Source organism: Triturus cristatus, chromosome 8 (genome assembly GCF_964204655.1).
Source record: "Triturus cristatus chromosome 8, aTriCri1.1, whole genome shotgun sequence".
Lineage (NCBI taxonomy): Eukaryota > Metazoa > Chordata > Amphibia > Caudata > Salamandridae > Triturus > Triturus cristatus.
The window spans coordinates 44,908,741-44,928,356 of record NC_140591.1 but is presented as its reverse complement, the minus strand read 5'-3'; positions in this window follow the sequence as shown (position 1 = coordinate 44,928,356).

The window sequence follows — 19,616 nt, the reverse complement described above, 5'->3', positions numbered from 1 at the left end:
CCCCAGCTGGAAGTCTGTAAATAGTTACAATAAGTGTGTGTTTTACCTTCACTTCCATATCATAGATGGTAAGATTTAAACAGAAAACAAGGGGATGCTTAGAAAGTCAGCTTGCTTTAAAAAGATGGCATGGTGAGCAAAAAAACGATGGATTTAGGCCTAGATCACTGTACTGGGGTGAATGTATGACATTGTTCTGCATTCTGTCCTTCAACTATTCTTTTTGCTTTAAAAAGATTGCATGACTGCTTATGCACTGATCCTGTGTAGAATTGCTGAAACTCATTCACTGAGAAATAGTGTCAGAATTATTAAGATAGATGCAGTCTTACAAAAAGTACAGTCTGCCACACTTTTGTAGCTGCCCTGCATTACGTGAGTACAAAGTAATTTGGCTGGTAGTCTTCATTGGAGAAGGTAGGCGGATCTGGACTCAGTGTGGAATCTCTGGGTTATTGCAGGGATTCTGCACATACACAGAACTATAGACAGGAAACCAGGACCTCGGTGTATTGTGGTGTACCAAAAACACGCCTCAGTGCCCAGAAACCCCTATCCCACTAGCTATAGTATCTCATTCGTTTTCTGTCTTCAGCGGAGCTACCAATGATTAGATATCCTAGAACAATGCGACTCATGTCCTCTCAGAATTCGTGGGAACAAGACACTCTTTCGCTTAGACACTCATACCTGTTCACAATGTGAGTAACCAGAGACACTGTATAGTTTAAAATGTTTATTTCAGCTAGCGTGCTCTGTAATGCAGTACACGGGTTAAGGTGAGAACAATAATGCATAAAATCAATATAATCAGCATAGTTACATTTCCATATAGTACGAATGGGGAAAGCATATTATAATGACAGTGGATTAAGACATATAGCGCTTACCACCCTATCCATGCTACGAGCTATGTTTATTATATCGGTGGAAGACCTCTGGGCTTGAGCAGCGGAACCCCCTACCTCAAGTCTTAGATGATAGGATTTACATCTCCGGACAAGCACAGCTCTTCCTGCTGGAAAGGTTTTCTCCAAGTGTGTTTAACCTGCAACCTGTGTAATATTAAAAGCACTTGAAAGTTTCAGAAGCGCAGCTGTGTTCCATGTTATGTCTATATGTGTGTAGGACTGACCAGAGCCGATTAACCAGTGGAGTTGTTTTCTGGCCTTGAACACAGTGTACAGACGAGAACTCAGTGCACAGCAGAATAGTGAAAGGCAGACAGTTCCCATGCGAAGCAGCGAAAACAGAAGTGTTTACGAGAACCAATGCATGTAGTGTCATGTGCAAAAGCGGCACAATGGCGGTGATGCAAGGTACAAACTCATTCTAACTTAGCAACGTCCACTGGCACCCCCTAACCCTCACGACACCCTCCCCTTTGGGCAGTCCCACGCACAGTGACCGGAGTAGAACACAGAGTTCAAAAAGTCTGAGCAAAGAAGAGCCAATATCCATCTAGGAACGAACATTATGCGAAAAAGGCCAATAGGGTTTGAAAGAGGAAAGTAAAGAAAAAAACTCCATGTTTGCAAAAAAAAATTCCATCCATCAGTGTGTAAGCACAGTAAATTGCAAAAGCTTCCAATAGGAAATCGTTGTTCTCCTCTGAAAAATTAGACGCCATCCAATTCAGAAGTTCAAAAGAGCAGACGTGCTTATTAATGATGAGTGCTTCCAACACAGTAGGTGGTTAACTGGCGTGGTTTTCGATATAACTCCTTTGTAGGAAATGATGCGCAGCCGCACAGATATCCCACTGAGCTAGCACTCCGAGCACAGCAGCACAGGTTATCAAACCAAAACTGGAACATTCCTGCTCATGAGACACCAGAGGGCTCATCAGTAAGTCATAATCCGGGTCAGGAGATGCTGTGTTTGTGAGGCAGAGATCCAAAGCCCATTGAAAGTTACATTCCATGCACAAGAAAACTGGTTGCACACAAGTGTACCATGGAAATCAGAAAGACAGACCATAAGCCACGCTTAAAGTGGCCAGTGGCAAGGTACTGTAGCACTGAAACATGCGGTTACGAAGCAGCTGTAGCAGGGCCGGGTTGTGAACGACCACAAAAGGAGCAGCCATTTCTGAGTAGGCAAATCAACAGGAAAAGCCTGGCAGCTAAGGCGAGAATTGAGGGCAACCCACCGAAGATGCTGGATAAAATAGAATGAATAAAGCCTGGGATCACACCAAAAATAGTCTGAAAAGATGTTACAAGGCCAGAGCCCACAACTTTAAAAGAATGCACCAGCCCTGTTGTATGCGATGCATTGAAAATAGAATGAATTAGCTCACCAAAATGTTGTGGGAGGTCAGTATTTAAAAGAGCTTGAACCTCAGTTCTTGTATTAGCCCCTTCCAGGACATAGGCACCACGGGCAAAAGTGAAACTTCTTTCTGGGACAATAAGGCTCTTATTCGGCTCAGTTTGTCGAACTCTGCCTTCAAGGTCGGAATGGAAGGCCAAATTGAGGTATCAAGACTCCCATGTGGAGGAGGAAACAGTAAATTTTTGCAGCAAACCACACGTTCTGAGACCGTAACAATGTATGGGATGCCTTTTAACATGCCATGGTATCTTTCATTATTCAGAAAGAAATAACTGCCATTAGACAACAGCGTGAAAGTTGGCTTAATAGAGGGGATAGGTTTACCCTTCAAAATACAGGCCAAATTCGGTGCCTCTAAATTACACGCACCATGCAATTGTAAATTCTTACACATGAGGGAGTGTCCAATAGAGGAATCACAAGATTCACCAGTCAGATACACCTCTGTGTCATCCCGCAAACATCTAAATGTGAAAGGTAGTGTCCAAACATTGTGAAGGAAAGAATTTCCTAATGGTTCAAAGCCGCCTATGGGATAGTGTTTCATGCATGATGTAAATTTAAACAATGAAAACGGGAGTGTTATTACACCGTGAATGAGCCAACCAGCAGAGTTTGTTTCTGCCACAGAGAAAGGCAAGGGGTCTCATTTCTCGATTTGTAAAAGGGTGTAAGTGGCATCTTCCATGGACATAGATTGTTGTCTTTCAGTCAAATTAAACGGTAAAAACAATGAGGAGGAGTTCACATAGTCCCATGGCACGCGACCCATTTTAAGTGTCTGCAAAGTCCATGATAACTGCATAATAGAGCGCAACTGATTCTGACCATGATATAACACAGATACATCATCCTGTACAATATCAACAAAAGACGAAACAATATTGTCCAATGTGTATATCCTGGAAGAAAGTGTATTAATACTGTTATCCACCACAGCTAGAACTTTTTCAAGATTTGCATGATCGATTGCCCTGAAACATGAAGCTGCTTCAATTTGAGAAAATTTCCATATTTCATTGTAAGTAGCATAAATAAATTGTTTAGGCGTAGGGCCAATTGGGCCTTTGATAAAATCAGATAAATCCACATCATTTGATAAAATTGACAAATGTTGTTTAACAGAAGCTAGGGTCGAGTGTATTAACCAATTTTGACATAATTTACCAACAGAATAAGTTGTAACCGAATGTGCATTTGAAAATCTTGGATCAGGCCTATCCTGTGTGTACCCAGGAGCCCTATTATGGAAACGCATTTGACATGCATCTGCACTAGCCTGCCAAACCAACCATCCCGGACAGTCAAAATTCGAGATATTGAATGTTGCATTCGTAAATAAAGACTGCAACTCCTCAATGGTGTAATTGGTAGTAATATTCCAGTTTGGATATTCTGCAAGGGATGGAATGGCTGGAGCATTCAGTTGTTTAGAAGTAGCTAAGCCCAAACAGGTAGTTTGATAGATGAAAGCATTTAAAAATAACATTTGTGTCGGAATGAGACAGGCACGATACAAAGCACCTGTCAGGTTCTGGAACCCCAAACTGATTTCAAATCAACTGTATTTTTCCAATGGTCATATCCACCCACCGCCAATTTAAGGATGAACGAATCAGAATATACCAATTTAGTGTGGGTAAGCATGACTTTTGCATTTGAGTTAGAATTGAATTTAAAATAAAAAGATTCAGGGTTCGATTTGTCAAAATTTGAAAATATGTAAATTTATTCAACAGGGTTTTTGAACTGCCTATTGGTGGGGCGGGGCAATGTTCTCATTGTGTGTGATTAAAAACAGCCCTAAAAGTACTAGCTTTATGTAGATAGTGGTGCCCTTAATGCTGGTAGCAAAATAGGTCAGCATAATTCGCTGAATTTAAATTTAAATCCTCAGCATCAAATGCAGCATATTTTAAATCTGAACACAGAGATTGTATAGCCCGCACGTCCCAGTCATCAGAACGTATGTTATATTTAACCACATCACCCATTGAAAAACTAAGTATATTTGGAACATTAATAATCTCGGTTGGACCATGGATTTGAAACAGGACTTTATACCATACTATGCCATCCGTAACTGGCCAGGCAGTAATTTTGACAAACGTCTGGTCCCTTTTCATGATGTGCGATCAAGAGTGTAGGGCTAAAGTTCCATCTACCAGTTCTACAGCAGAGCGTTCTTTAAGGTAGTGTCCATTATTTAAAAGAAAAAACACTGTCACAAATCCAATGGACATGAATAGAAAGATAAGGATGAGCACCAGCCAAATATATATCCAAGGGGGGACCAAATAAGTGCGTTTATACCAGGAGATAAAAATTGCAAATTTGGAAGGTGCCAAAGTAGATGTGGAATGTGAGTCAAAGGAAAAAGGTGACTAGTTCCTGGTTGTTGCATTCAAACCAGGCAACGACTCACTTGCAGGATAAGCATATTCCATCTCTTCATTTGCTGCTGTGGACTGTGGGACCAGTATAGGATTAGCAACAGAGTCCATCTCAATGGCAGTGTCCGGCTGTGTGTCTAATGAGCACAACACAGGATTACCAGGAATAGAGGCATACGATAAGGCAGGCGGCAAACTATTCAGAATCGGCCAGATGTTGTAGCTTGACATTGTCAATGGAGATGTATCTGTTGTCTTTGTGACCAGGAAGTGGTGGTAAAATGACTGTACGAGTTCCCTGCATGCCAAGCACCGGAACCGGGGCTCGATAGAATGGACCAAATTCTTTTTGTTCTCCACCTTCTCTCTGACCAGTTCTCCGACTTTAGGTAGCCAGCCGACTACCGGAATCTGCAGTGCACAATCAGTAGCTGCAGGCAAATGTTCTTTTGCAAGACTGTCTCTTGTAGGTTCTGTAATACAGCAGAATGTTTATCTATGTCAAAAGGGACGGCTTGAGCCGTCAAGTCTAGACCATCAAGGTCTGCCACAAACATTTTCATGCCAAAGAGCATTTCGTAAGGGGTCCGCCCACCCAAAGGTCTTCTTGGTAGATTATTAAGTGCACGTTGAATGCTATACAAATGGGCTAACCAGTTCCTGCCAGTACCTAGGACTCTAGCTGTTAAGGATTGCTTTAAGTCACGGTTCATTCACTCCACAACTGAGTTGCCCTCAGGCCAATATGGAGACGAAAATTTGACCTGCACCCCCAAAGACTACATGGATTCTTTGTACACCTTAGAGGTGAACGCCGGACCCTGGTCTGAATGTAAGGTGCCCACAGCAAAAATTCCCACAAAGATGCGCAAATCCCTGATTACAGTTCGAGCGTCAGTGCTGCGTTGTGGCCAAACTCATAGAAAATGTGTGCAAGAACCAACTGCAACTAAGATGAATTTATAGGCAGTATCAGATGAAAATGGACCGCAGTGATCTAAATAAACACAACCAAATGGTCTATTGGATATGCATAGTGGTGATTTTGGTGGGCGGGCAATCGTAGAAGGCTTAATTTGCTGACAGATGTCACAAGAAAGCACATAAGTACGTGTTTGTTTATACAAACCGCGCCACCAGTAACGTTGTTGCAAGATACTGACTGTGGCAGACATACCAGCATGTGCCGAGGCCATGCCCTCGTGTGCTGCGATTATCAATGGCTGCCTGCGGTCTGCATTGGGAAGTAACCTCTCACCAACGTTGTTAATTTTCACATAAGGAACTTTATCGGGACTCATATGATAAGAGTATTTGGAAGGGAATCCTTTTTTTTTTTGTATTTGTTTTTATTGACCTTTCGAAAACATCATACAATATACAAAACCAAATAGAATAACCCTCCCAGTCTGTAGCAGAGCAACAAGAATCTTATAAGAACAGCAGATCCAGCATTTAATCAACAAGTTACATATACCCCCGGCATGAGATTAGTGCCAATCAATCCAAGGTAGTCGCCTTCAAATAATCAGTTAAATATGTCCAATAATCCTTCGGTTTGGCACCAGCAGGTAGCTCCTCCATATAAGTATGGAGCGTATCTTTACAGTATGTGAGGTCGTGAAGCCATCGGCGGAGCGTTGGAGCAACCTTACTATCCCAACACAAAGATACTCTCCGCTTAGCCACAAGTAAGGCAACCGCACAGAAATTACGTTTACGAGCCTGCATGTTTTGGACAAGGCCCAGCAAACATGTGCGAGCAGTACAATTGATGTCCCCTCCCACCATTTTCTCCAGTGCGGCAACAACCTGAATCCAGTACTCATGCACTCTGGCGCAGCTCCATCCCAAGTGTATAAAATCTGCCCCGTCAACTCCACAACGTTTACAAGTTGCCTCTGAGCGTAGGCCACAAGCATACAGCCTAGCTTGTGTGTAATATGTTTGGTGGAGATATTTATAATGTATCATTTTCAAATTGCCATTGGGTGTAAGCAGACTAGTTAGCGCGCACGCAGTGAACCACTCCTCCTCTGTGAGAGGTACATCCAGAACCGCACTCCACCTCCCCATCGCATGGGCCGTCTTGCTGTCTATGTCCTCCTGTAATTTAATGTATAGCTGGGATACCATGTGTTTATTACTGGGTGTAGTGAGTACCCACTGCAAGGTTGTCAGCTGCAATGGTTCCTCCGGGTAAGAGGGGTACAGGGCCTTTATGGCATTCTGAAGTTTATAGTATGTGAACTGGAATAAAGTCGTTGGATTACTAACATATGTATGCTCAGTTAACTTTCTAAAAGAACCATTGCAATAGAGGTCCCCCATCGTGTCTATACCGGCTTGCTGCAGCTGTTTCTGACCCACACGTTCTTGCGTGACAGATAGTGCGGGATGCCACACCAGTGGAAAAGCCTGTGCATATAGCGGGTATTTGCCTGCTAATTTCCCCATTCTATGCCATGCAGCAGCTGTTGTGTCTATAGTGTTGATGTCTCGGCTGTGAAGCGGGGGCCTATGATGTGTAATAATAGCTTTCAATGGTATTGGAAGTGCATCCCCCTCCTCTATTGCCACATGAGGGAGAAATGGGACAGTATGGTACCAATAGTGTGCAAATTGCGCTTGCGCACATAAGAAATACAACAGGAAGTCCGGAACCGTGAATCCACCACGCACATAGGGTAAGGTTAGGGTGTGTAAATTAATACGGGCTTGTTTACCAGCCCAAATCAGCCTCGTCACCATAGTGGTAATACGTTTGAACACCTGTGCTGGAGATGTAATCGGAATATTATTGAACAAATACAATAATTTCGGTAATATAACCATTTTGACAATAGCTAAGCAATCCGCTAATGTCAGAGGCAATTGAATCCATCGCGCAACTTTGTCTTCTAGGGTATTAATTGCCCGGCCATAGTTATAACGGAGCACCATCTCTGGGTCACGATGATACCATACTCCCAAGTATTTAACCGGCTCTAACTGCCACTCCAGTAGGAATTCAGTTGGGTGTTGAGTGGTAGAATCCGTCAGCGGTATTATTAAAGATTTGGGCCAATTAATTTGCAAACCTGAGTGTAGACCAAACCGATTGTACTCCCGCAGTAATGGGGCCAAATTCGTCTTCGGGTCCCTCACGTATAACATCATGTCATCTGCGTAGAGAGAGATATGCAGCGGCCTCTGCGGGAATTGGAGCGCTGAATAGTGATTACCCTGCCGGATCTTACAGGCAAGGGGCTCCAAAGCCAGCGCAAATATCAATGGGGATAACGGGCAACCCTGCCTCGTCCCCCTAGCTATTGGAAAGACATCAGAAACGTACCCATTCACTCTGATCCGTGCCGTGGGATTCGCATATAATGTCTGTACCATCGCAAAAAGATTGGCGAAAATCCCATACGACATAACACGGTGTGCAAATACGGCCATTCAAGGGAATCGAACGCTTTTGCTGCATCCAAAAGAACCGCAACAGCCTTGGTGGTAGGCATTAAATAATGCGACAGCGCAAACAGTGTCCGGGTATTGTGTGTAGTCGATCTCGTAGGGATAAAGCCTGACTGATCTGGCAATACCAGTGTTGTCATCAGAGGTTGCAGCCTAGTGGCAAGCAGTTTGGCCAATATTTTAGTGTCCACATTTATCAGAGACAGTGGTCTATATGAGTCACTGCTCTCTGGATCTTTGTTAGGTTTTAAGAGTGCAATGAGCACCGTCTCTCTTAAAGTTGGTGGGAGTAATTGTTTATCATGCAAATCCCCATACATCTCGACTAGATGGGGCGCTAGCTGCGCCGCAAACGCCTTGTAAAATTCGCACGTGAACCCATCGGGCCCTGGGGCTTTACCATTGGGCAGAGAGTTTATAATCGCTGTAACTTCCTCCTCCGTGACAGGTAAGGCCAAATACTCCCTGTGTGTATCAGATAGCCGCGCAACCGCAATGTCCTCTAAGTATTCTTGAACCTCCGCTGCCCCAGCAGAACTACGCGTTGCATATAGCTCACCGTATGTTCTCATAAATTCCCCCAGGATTCCCTGCGTGTCTTGCAGCAATTCCCCTTTCGGATTTTTGAGCGCTAATATGGTCTGTCGTGGTCTATATGTGCGTATTTTGTCAGCTAGTACTCTGCCCGGCCTACCTCCCTCACCGTATGACCGTGCTACCTGCCGCTTTGTGGGGTATTTCAGTTCATCCTCAGCATATGTCTGGTATTCAAAGAGTATTGTCCTAATCTCCCCCAGTAGTTTTGGATCCCGTGTGTTGTTATATTCACGTTCCAGCACTTGCAGAGTTTTTTCCCTTTTACTTAGCTGCTCACGTATATCCTTTAAGATGCCAGCACTAGTGCTGATGCACACCCCCCGGATCGTGACTTTAAAAGCCTCCCATAGTAGGCCCAGGTCATCAGTACTAGGCTTATTCAAATCAAAATATTCAGTTATGGCTTTATTCAGTGTATCGGTGAACGTGGTGTCTAGTAGTGCCTTAGAGTTAAATCGCCATGCAAATGGTGGCGGCATGTAATGTGGTATGTCTACGGACAACAACACAGGACTATGGTCCGATAATGTTCTCGGGATATGCCTCACACTCTGAGTCCATAGCAGTACATCACTGGTCCCCAACCAGTAATCTATACGGGACCAGCTATTGTGAGCTACAGAAACGTGTGTGGATTCTCTGCTATCTGGGTAGCGAGTGCACCAGATGTCATGTAGCCCCTCTTCTTCCATAATGTCGCGCAATACTGCCACCGTTCTCTGGTGTGGCTCTCTAGAGTCACCAGACCTATCGAAGGAGTCGCATAGTGCTGCGTTAAGGTCCCCACCCCAGAACACAGACCTGCCTTTCAACTCATGTAGTTTTCGCCATATTTCCCTATAGAAATCGGGGTCATCTATATTTGGGCCATATGTGTTAACAAGGGCTATGTGCTGGGCACGGAGTTTTCCCGATACAATGATATAACGCCCCAGGTCATCTCGCACCGTGCTCTCTACTTGGAATTGTGTACCCTTTTTCACCAATATCATTACCCCCCTGGAGTATGAAGAGTAGGATGACTGGTATATGGCTTCCGCCCATTTTCGTCCAATGGTGCTATGCGTGTCGGGGGCAATATGGGTTTCCTGAAGAAAAGCTACGTCAATGTGCAACCTATCTAAATATGCAAAAACCTGACGTATTTTTTTTGGGTTGTTGAGCCCCCTAACATTCCACGTCATTAGATTGAGTTGGGTGAAACGCGTTCTAACTGTGGACATAATCACATAGCAAACATATCATCCAAGGATGACCACCCGCTATCCGCAGGCATATCATCTGCAACTTTACACAATGCCGGTCTGGATTCTCAGCTGATAAGCCACACTTTACCTCACGCTTGATAGTCTGGAAAACAATCCCCCATCCCTTCCTCCCCCCGCCCACTTCAGCACCCCAACTGTGCCAAAGCCAAATCCCTAACAAAAACAACAACACCATAGTAACATTTTGTGGGGAGCCCCCGCTTGAGGGTACCACCGAGGGCACACAACACCATCCAATAACATGGATGTGGTCAGGTGCACATTACATCTTCAGACCTAGCAGTGCCCATAAGCGAACAATTATTACAATATTACCATAGTATCACGCATCACATATCGGATCAGCCTGAAGTGCACAAGAAACATGATGCATGGCACAGTCTGTGACAGTTTATGTCGGTTGCTGTAGGCATCACAGCGATGTCCAGGTAGTTACGACTGGGTGCCACCGCAGCCCACCTTAGCCCAGGAACCCCTGCCGACATCACTTAGAATATCTGCGGTGCGTGATTCCATATACCGTGTGTAAGACCATATTGCATCCGGCGGGCAAGCCATGTCAAATACCAGATGTCATCACCTAAGTTTTCCATCATCTTCTGTCTCCGGCATTACTCCCAACAAGTCATCTAAAAGCAGACCAGTCTCCCAAAGGGTATCAGCAGAACGCTACAAGCATCCGGCAATTACAGTCACCTTACCAAACAGCATCGTCCATCCTGCTGTGTAGAGCCACCTGCACCACACCATTAGAGCAATTCGTCAAGTGTCACTCTGAGACCCGGGTCTGTGCAGCTTGTCTACGGTCCTTGCGCTGATTAGATAGCTGTTTAAGGAAGTCGTGTGCGGCCTTAGGTGAGTGGAGAATCGTGGTCTTGCCATCTAGTGTTACCTTGAGCCGAGCCGGATAGAGCATTGCATACTCCACCCCCAGTTCCCTCAGTCATTTTTTTGCAGGGTTGAATTCTTTATGCGCCAGTTGTACCATCATGGTGAAGTCTGGATAGAACTCCAACTCGTTGCCCTGATACGTTACACATCGCTTCTCCCGCGCCATACGTAATATGGCGTCGCGGTCTCTGTAATTCAGGATCCTGGCCACTATAGGTCGCGGTGCAGCACTAGGCGGGGGCCTTGGAGCCAGCGACTTATGAGCCCTTTCCACTATTAGAACCGATGAGAGCTGTGCAGCATCAAACACCGCTCGCAACATCTCCTCTACATATGTCTCCATACGTCCCGTGTTGGTGGATTCTGGTATTCCCGCTATTCGGATGTTGTTGCGGCGGGACCTCGCTTCTAAGTCCTCCACCTTCGCTTTGAGGGTATCCACCACCTTCTCCATATCCGCACATTTGCGCGCTGTGGTTTTTGAATCATCTTCCACAGAGGAGATGCGTTTCTCAGCCTCGTCTAGACGTTCGCCTTGTCTGTCCAGCTTCGATGATATGTTATCCACCCGATTTGTTAAAGAATTCAGCTTACCATTGATATCTTGCAGGCTTTGTTGTATGGCTTTTAGCACCTGTTCCATAGAGTGGTCTTCCTCAGCTCCCCCGTCCATGGCAGCATCTGATGGCCCGGCGTGCTCTTCGTAGGACGTTTCGCGTCGAAGACAAGCTTGGACTGCTGTTTGTCAGATTTTCCCATGGTGAAAGCAGTCGAACTGGCGCCGTCTACACACCGATATCTCCCACGGCGATGCCCTCGCGACTATCAGTAGACCAGAGGACGGCGCGCCTCTTTGCAGGCAGTGTGGCTCCAGCCTCCACCCCGCTCCAGTATTGGCCGTTGACTGACGCTCTCAAGGCCTCTGTGTCACCTGCGAAGGCTGCCCTCACGGCGACTACCAGCGCAGAGAAGCCGGCGCAGTTCGCAATCACAGAAGACTATGTGTGGCTAATATATATTGAGGAGGGCATTCCCCTGGTCCGGAGGGCCACCGCACTGTCGCCGATCTACACCTCCCCAGTTCGCGCTCTTCACCGTGCCAGCTGTCTTGCGCCACAATCAACAGCCGCCTCACGTCTCATTTAACACCCGAGTTCCGCCTGGGTAGGGAATGGTAGTGCACACACCTGTTCCTGGAATGTTGGTTCAACCCGCATCCTGCGATTGCAGATGGCAGGTCACAGGCACATGTCACGGACCATAGCAGCCGATTGCACCATAGATCGCTGGGTATTGTCTTCACACAGTAACTGCTTCCATGTCAGTTATTGCTGCCCCCTCATGCCGGCACACAGGACCGCCGTCCGAGCCGGAGATCCAGAGTGCTTCTCAGCGGCAGCGCGGGCCGCCATCTTAACCCGCTCCTCCTCCTCACCTCTCGCCGAGACCGCATCGAATCGCTGCCGATATTAGTGAGGCAGGCGACAGCGGCAGACCCGCACACTGTCCCGAACACTCAGGGGCCGAGTCCTGATGCCGCGACCGGTAGCTAGACCTGCCGGAGGGACATCAGTTATGGGACATCCGTATCGTCGGGCGCCGCCATCTTGACTCACCGGTCCGTACACCCGCATGGAGATCAGATCGTCATTGAAAAGCGATCGTTACAGCGTTCTCCCAGACTCACAAAGACAGCTTGTTCTGCCCCAGCACATCCGACGCACACATACTATCTTTAGCGATGGTAGGTGATCTGCTTCATGTTCGTTTATGCCGCGATGTGGTCCTGACCGGCGGAGCTGCCTTAACAGTCAGCCATTCCGCTGTGCGCCCTCTAGCGCCCCCCTGGAAGGGAATCCTTATGGATAATTACCTCCCTTCTCTGTAGCAGCAAGAGCTGCCAAAATGTCATCATCAATCTTACTGATGGATCTTGTAACTGCTGCTACCAAGCATGTTGCTACTGCTGACTTGGCTGCTTCATCCGCTAAGCTGTTACCAACCGCGTGTACTCCTACACGCTGGTGGCCAAGAGTATGAATTACATGTGTGAGTGATAGGTGGTCTGTAAGCTCCGCCACTTGAACCCATAGCATTTTATGCTTAATTGTCTTGCCTTTGGAATCACAGCAGTCATTTTGAGATTAAAAGAATAAATTGTCATTAAAGGACTGTACACAGTAGTAAGAATCACTGTTAATCAAAGTAGTCACATTGGGATCTGCAAACTCAAGGGCCAGCACCAAAGCACGCAGCTCTGCCAATTAGGCTGTACAGTCGCCGAGCACCTGCGTGTGTATAACACTGGATTTAAATTCGTCATTGACCATAGAACCAGCCACAATCTCACAGGCTGCAGCATAAGAATGTTTAGATCCAATCGCCGGTTGCACCGAACCGTCGCTGTAAATGATACAATGGTACTCCTCGAGCAGGCGCCTAGACAGAGGAGCAGGATGAACGAATTCATACTGCAAGGAATCGTAGGTAAATGTGACATCCGGGGATGTCAACGATGTTGCCCACTGTATCCACCGTGGATGTAAAGCTTTGGAATTAGGAACACTCGCCTCTGTCACTGCTTCCAGAGCAGGACATTGTGTCACGACCGAAATGCGTTTTCCTTGTGCCAGGGCGCGTTCTTTTAGAATCGCCGTCTGGACTGCCGTTAAAACTTTTTTGACAGAGGAAAACCGCAGTTCACCCGAAGTGTACAAATGTGACATAAGCAATGGGTACTGTATAACATTCGGTGCTTCTCCACAGGAGTGGTATGTGGAAACACCGTTTCCAGCTGGTCAAATTTCTCAGCAAGCCAATACGGTAAATCTTCCTTATTAGGGGGAGGCTTGCCCATGACCGAATTAACCATGACGGGGCTAATAGTAACACCGCCTGTACCAGCCGGTTGCTGCGCAACTCCAGGTGCTCCCACCTGGATGTTGCGGTTTACATATTGAACCAGCGCTCTATACACATGGATTACTGTAGTGTGCATGACGCAGAGAGCCTGTACATCACACGTTAAATACAGTGGATGTGGCGTGTAACCCGCCAACACATGCTAAGTGGCCCCATCAATCGATAACGGGCCTAACATGATAGGTGTCAGGGGTATGGGAAGGGCGCCATCAATCCAAATGCGATGCTGCCATGCCATCAACGGAACCTCTAGAGTTCTATATGGCCAATACACAGCAGGAAAGGCGGCATGAGTGTATTTATGCCACAAATTATCCGCCCCTTCCACTGCTGGAAAGGGAACACAGGAGTAAAACACCTCATAAGTGTGGCAGCACGAGTTCACAGATCTCCTGTGCTCCCGTTGGTCATAATTGCGTGAGGATTTTGTATAGCGTGCCGCTGTTCGAACTGGAGTGGCCTGGTACTTGCTGGACAAGTTGAGGCAGAGCCGAACAGAGTTTAATCAGTGAAAAGTTATGTTTTCAGATGCCACCAACTTGCAAGTAGGGAATGGTTAGTTCCAAAGCAAAAAAGTTCCTTGTTTTCATTACACAGAGGATAATAATACTTTCTACAGAAACTGACCTCATCTCTAGTTGCTCTGGTGCACACTTAGGGCTTTAAAAATGCAATTTTCTCAGCAGGAAGCCAGTGGAGTGTAGGCAGGTGATGAGATATGAGCTCATACTTTTGTAGGCCAAGTACATGGGCAGACACATTCTGTATGCTCGAAAGTCTGAAGAATTGGTTTTGAGGTAGACCAAGAGAGAAAACAGAATCAATGCTTAGACTTGTTTTCCAGCGGTTTTGGGTGCAAGGGGCCAAGCCCTTCTTTAGAAACTTTAAGGTGAAAAACTGGGTGGAACGTTTTAGAAATGTCATTTTGAAAGGTAAGACTGATATGAAAAATTATATATACCCAGTACAGATTCCAAAACCTATCTGAAACATCCCATGGCGTCTATTTTTAGAAGCCTTTGAAATTCTTGTAGCACAAACACGCAAAGAAGTTTGCCCCCTGTTTTCTTTTCTGAAGACACAAGATACACATAAGACTTGACCAGCCCACAGCCCTGGAGAGAACACTCAGTAACTTGTGGATCTATATTAGATGACACTTGAACCCAGATGCCAGCACCGAAAGGGCTTGGCTTCCCTTGAGCAGCCATTAATAACCCTTCTGGCAGAGAACGTTTTGGACTGGCTCAAAAATAATGTATTTCCTTTTGTGTGTTTATAAATGCATCACTTAATGCTGTCTATGCTTTTTTTCAAGACATAATATTGATTCCTATATAATAATGTCATTATGATTCGTATGCTTGATTTTAGGTTTTGTTAATGCTGCACAATAGATTTACGTAGGAGTTTGTTAACATAGCACAAGTCAGTCATGTCAAAGAAGAGTGTTTATCCTTTCCATGTTCAGATAAGAATGTAATAATCATACCTAAAGAACTGTGAAATGAAAGCACTGGTCAAGTTTATTATATATCTTGTCCTTTAGTAAAAGTATGTAATTTAATCAACCACCTTTTTGATAGTTTCTTTGAACTTTCTAAAATTGGCATTTTCAAAATAGTAATTTAAGATCTGGCAACCATTTGATTGGATTTCAATTACTATTAATTTGAGTCCTTGAATCCTGGTTCTAGCTATTCCCAAGCTGAAGTTATGCATTTTAAGGTATTATAATGTAAGTAAGTAAGTAATTCTTTATTGCTCAGTTAATTAAAACCATTGCAATCAGATTATAATGTAATCCAGTGATTTCTACTGGAGGGTCAGCATTGCCACAGTGAACAACGACTTTGAAGGTTTTTCACTGCCATGAAATGTAAACATAAGTACACTATGTGCAGCAATACAGGTTCTCTGTGCACAGCAGCCAAGTCTGCGTGCGCCGAAGGCATGCAAAAACTCACCATAAAGGTGATGCAGTGCATGAGATGCCAAAGGCAGTCGGTTCTGCCACTTAGTTGCATGTAATAATCACGATCACACCAGGTCCCCATGACATTTACTCTACCAGCACCTTCATAAACAGGTACAGAAATGACAGAACTCAAATGTAGTTACCATCAAGTACATTTACTTTGAAGAGTGTGGGGAGGCATTGAACAGAGCGCTCAGGTTTTCTCATGTAAGTCATGAGTAGCCGATCCAGACATGGTCTTTCTTGTCATTTTTCACAACATTATAAAAACAAGATTACATGCAGTAGAATGCAGGGTGAAAAAAGGATTGGATGAGCTAGCTATGCCTTACGTTGGAAAGTACTAGATGAGCTAGCCATGCCCTGACATTGGATGCTTGTTTCCGTACAGGGAGGACCTGGCCTGGCAGTTCGGGCTGGACTGTTCCCATGAGGTACAGGGTCAAGACTGATTTGCATATGTCTGGGTCCAAAATGGGGTGGCGTGGTGAGCAAAAGAATGATGGATTAAACCCATATCTTTGTGACTGGGGGTGAATGTTTGCATTGTACAGCATTCCGTCCGTCAATTGTTCCTTTTGCATTTGTCGCCATAAGTGGGAAGGGTATGCCCAGATGCGGGCCCGTGCACACTGCTCCACTGGATTCAAGCTAGCCTGGCTGATGAGTAGTGATGCCCCGAAACTGGTCCTAGGATGCTTGTTTCTGGTCCAGGGAGGAACTGGCTTGGGAGTTCGGGCTGGACTGTTCCCATGAGGCACAGGGTGTATACTGATTTGCATATATCTGGGTCCAAAGTGGGGTGGCGTGGTGAGTAAAAGAATGATGGATTAAACCCAGATCCTTGTGACTGGGGATGACTGTTTGCATTGTTCAGCATACCTTTTGCATCTGAAATTGGACAGCAACAGTTATCTGCCTCTGGTGTCCAAACATGACTATCATGTGAGAAGTGCAGCTTCATGCATGCCAAGAACATGAAAGAGTGGAAGGCAGAGCTCTTCATTGCACGAGTTTAGGATAACCGTCAATCCTCCTGCTTTCTACCTAGAGTTTCCATCTCCTGGGGCTGGCACTGCAGTGTATTGTCTTCACCCAGGGTATACTGGATTTTTTTTTTATCACCCAGCTTTCTCTTGCGCACCTGAAAGCCCTAAGAGCCCTGGGTGCTTCCAACTAAGTTTCCACCAGAGACTCTATCCCTGGCCCTGGTCTACCCGGCTCAGCCTCTTCTTGATGCTGCAATGCTACTGGCCAAACCTCTTCCTCTGCCAAAGGAATTGATCCACTGCCAGTATGCCAGTATTCCAACCATCGCAGATCTGTTAAAAAATGTGGCGGATTTCCAAAAGGAGAAAGCCATTTTGCCATGATGCCCAACATTTGATGGAGAAATAGTTCCTGGCAAGCCTTCACCTTGTGATAAGTAATTTGTCAGGGTTTGAAGGGATATTTGGCGCTTACTCAGACCACATTAAGATGGCCAATATCTTTAAGCATGGTAATGAAGTTGTTGGGTCCTCTGCATTTTCTCTGGGCGTGTGGAACCTCCGCGTGCCGGGAGAATGCAAAGAACATTGGGGGTAGCGGGGTTCGGGATCGGGGAGAGACGGCTGGTGAGACTCATGGAGAGGAGCTATTTTCCCCCATCTTGTTGACTTAATAAAGATATTCTTCATACCTCAAGAGTCTGCATTTTTACACAGGAGGCGAGTTGCCCATCAACAGGACCTCCACGTGTGCGACTTCCCTGTGACCTTCTCTGTTTTAATTTTCCAGTGGCTTTCGCCGCTGCGAGCCACCTCCATTGTTGGTGCACGAGCTTCCTCCTGCTCCTCCTACATCATTCTATCGTTGCCCTGGATACCGCCTGTTCTTTGCCATCGCGGCTCACGGTGACACGCACTCCGCATCTGACCTCACCACGCTTGAGCGTAGTAGCCATCTTGGAACCAGGCACTTTCACCTGCTTTAACCATGCCAACTCTGTAATCCGTATTCATGTGCCTATACATTACACGTGCTTAACCTACATTAAAAGTGTTGATCCTGGTGATCCGCACACCATATTTAACGTGCAGTTATTTTGTGTTTTCCTTACACATATCTATTCGACGTCCATAACATGGCAGCCATTTTGGAGACAGGGTATCTCTCTCGACAGTGCAAATCTCTGTGATCTGCACACCGTTACAAGTTACATACTATTTACATTGCAAGTGTCTGATTACATTGTAAGTGTTGATCGCAGTGATCCTCACACCATACTTATTTATTTATTTATTTATACATTTATAGAACACATGGTTACACCGCTGGTGTGTCCCTGCGCTAGTAGCTGTAACGTGTACTCTGTGTTTTCTTGTCACATATCTATTCAAGCCAGTGACACTCACTGCTTGCATTTCTTGCACGCACTTCTACGGTGACACGCACACCTGGCTTTCAGTAAATTGTACTTGCGTGCATCCTTCGACTGTGACACTGATGTATGTTGTTAAGCAGGCAGCAGGACACTTCCTGTAAGTGACAAGATAGGTTTATTTAAGGGCACAGCTGAGCGCACACCTTCAAAGTTTTCATATTTATCACCACCGTCATGCACCAAGTGATTTGACCACCTACACTTTTTGTGCCTAATCCAGCTTCTCCAGCAATTGACTGGGAAAAATGGAAGGCAGGGTTTGAAGCATATCTGGAAGCTATTGATGGAGAGTCGTTCATAGCAACAACAACAAAAAATATGCCATCCTTAGACATTGTTTAGGCACTGAAGGCCGCAGCATACTTAAACACATTCCTGAAAGAACCACTCATAAGGGATGGTGAAGGTGATGGTGTAGAATAAGAGTATGCAACAGCCATCAGGACTCTGAACACTCGTTTCAAAGCATGTAAAAATGCAACCTTGGAAAGGCACAAGTTCTACAATAGTATACAACTGGCTAGGTGAATCTGCCTCGAGCTACATTGGCGCTTTGCGCATTCTTACTGCTTCCTGCGAATATGAGGCATTTGAAGAAGAAATGATAAAGGACCAGCTAGTTGGGGAAAAAAAAGTTCAAGATGCACTTTCATGAAACCCAGTTCTCACTTTGCAAAAAGCATTAGACATTGCCACAAGGTTCGTACATGGAGCAAATGTCTTTAACCAATAGCAAATGTCAGAACGTCTTAGCTGTCAAATCCAAATGTAAGAAAACAAAAGAGTTCAAGGACAATGCAGGTAAAAGAAACACTAACTATACAACAAGCAAAAACTAATGTGCTACAGATGTGGTAGTCCCAGTCATCTAGCTCATGCCCGCAGCAGACAAAATATACGCTAAGTGTTCAGAGAAAGGGCATTTTGCCAAGGTTTGCAAGTCCAGTGGAGGCAGACCATCTAGAAAAGTGCACAGTATAGAATTGACAGCAGAAGAAGATCTACATTTAGCGAAGAAGATCAAATTCTCACCATTTTGGACATAGATTGTTCTAATGGCATTTGGGGCGTCAATTCACAAGGACTGAGAAGACCCCAAGGTTTCTATAATGTGAATGATGTATGTGTCAATGTGTTAGCTGATTCTGAATCTCCTTACACTCTGATAAGTGAATCTGTCTGGAAGGAGTTATTTCCTAAGCAAATTTTAAAGCAATATAATATGCATCCCATTGGTTATGGTGGAAAGGTCATTGGTGCTGTCGGTGAATTCAACACTGATTTTGAATTCAAAGGCAGCAGATCTATAGGCATCATATATGTAGCTAGGGAGGAGGCTTGCCTTC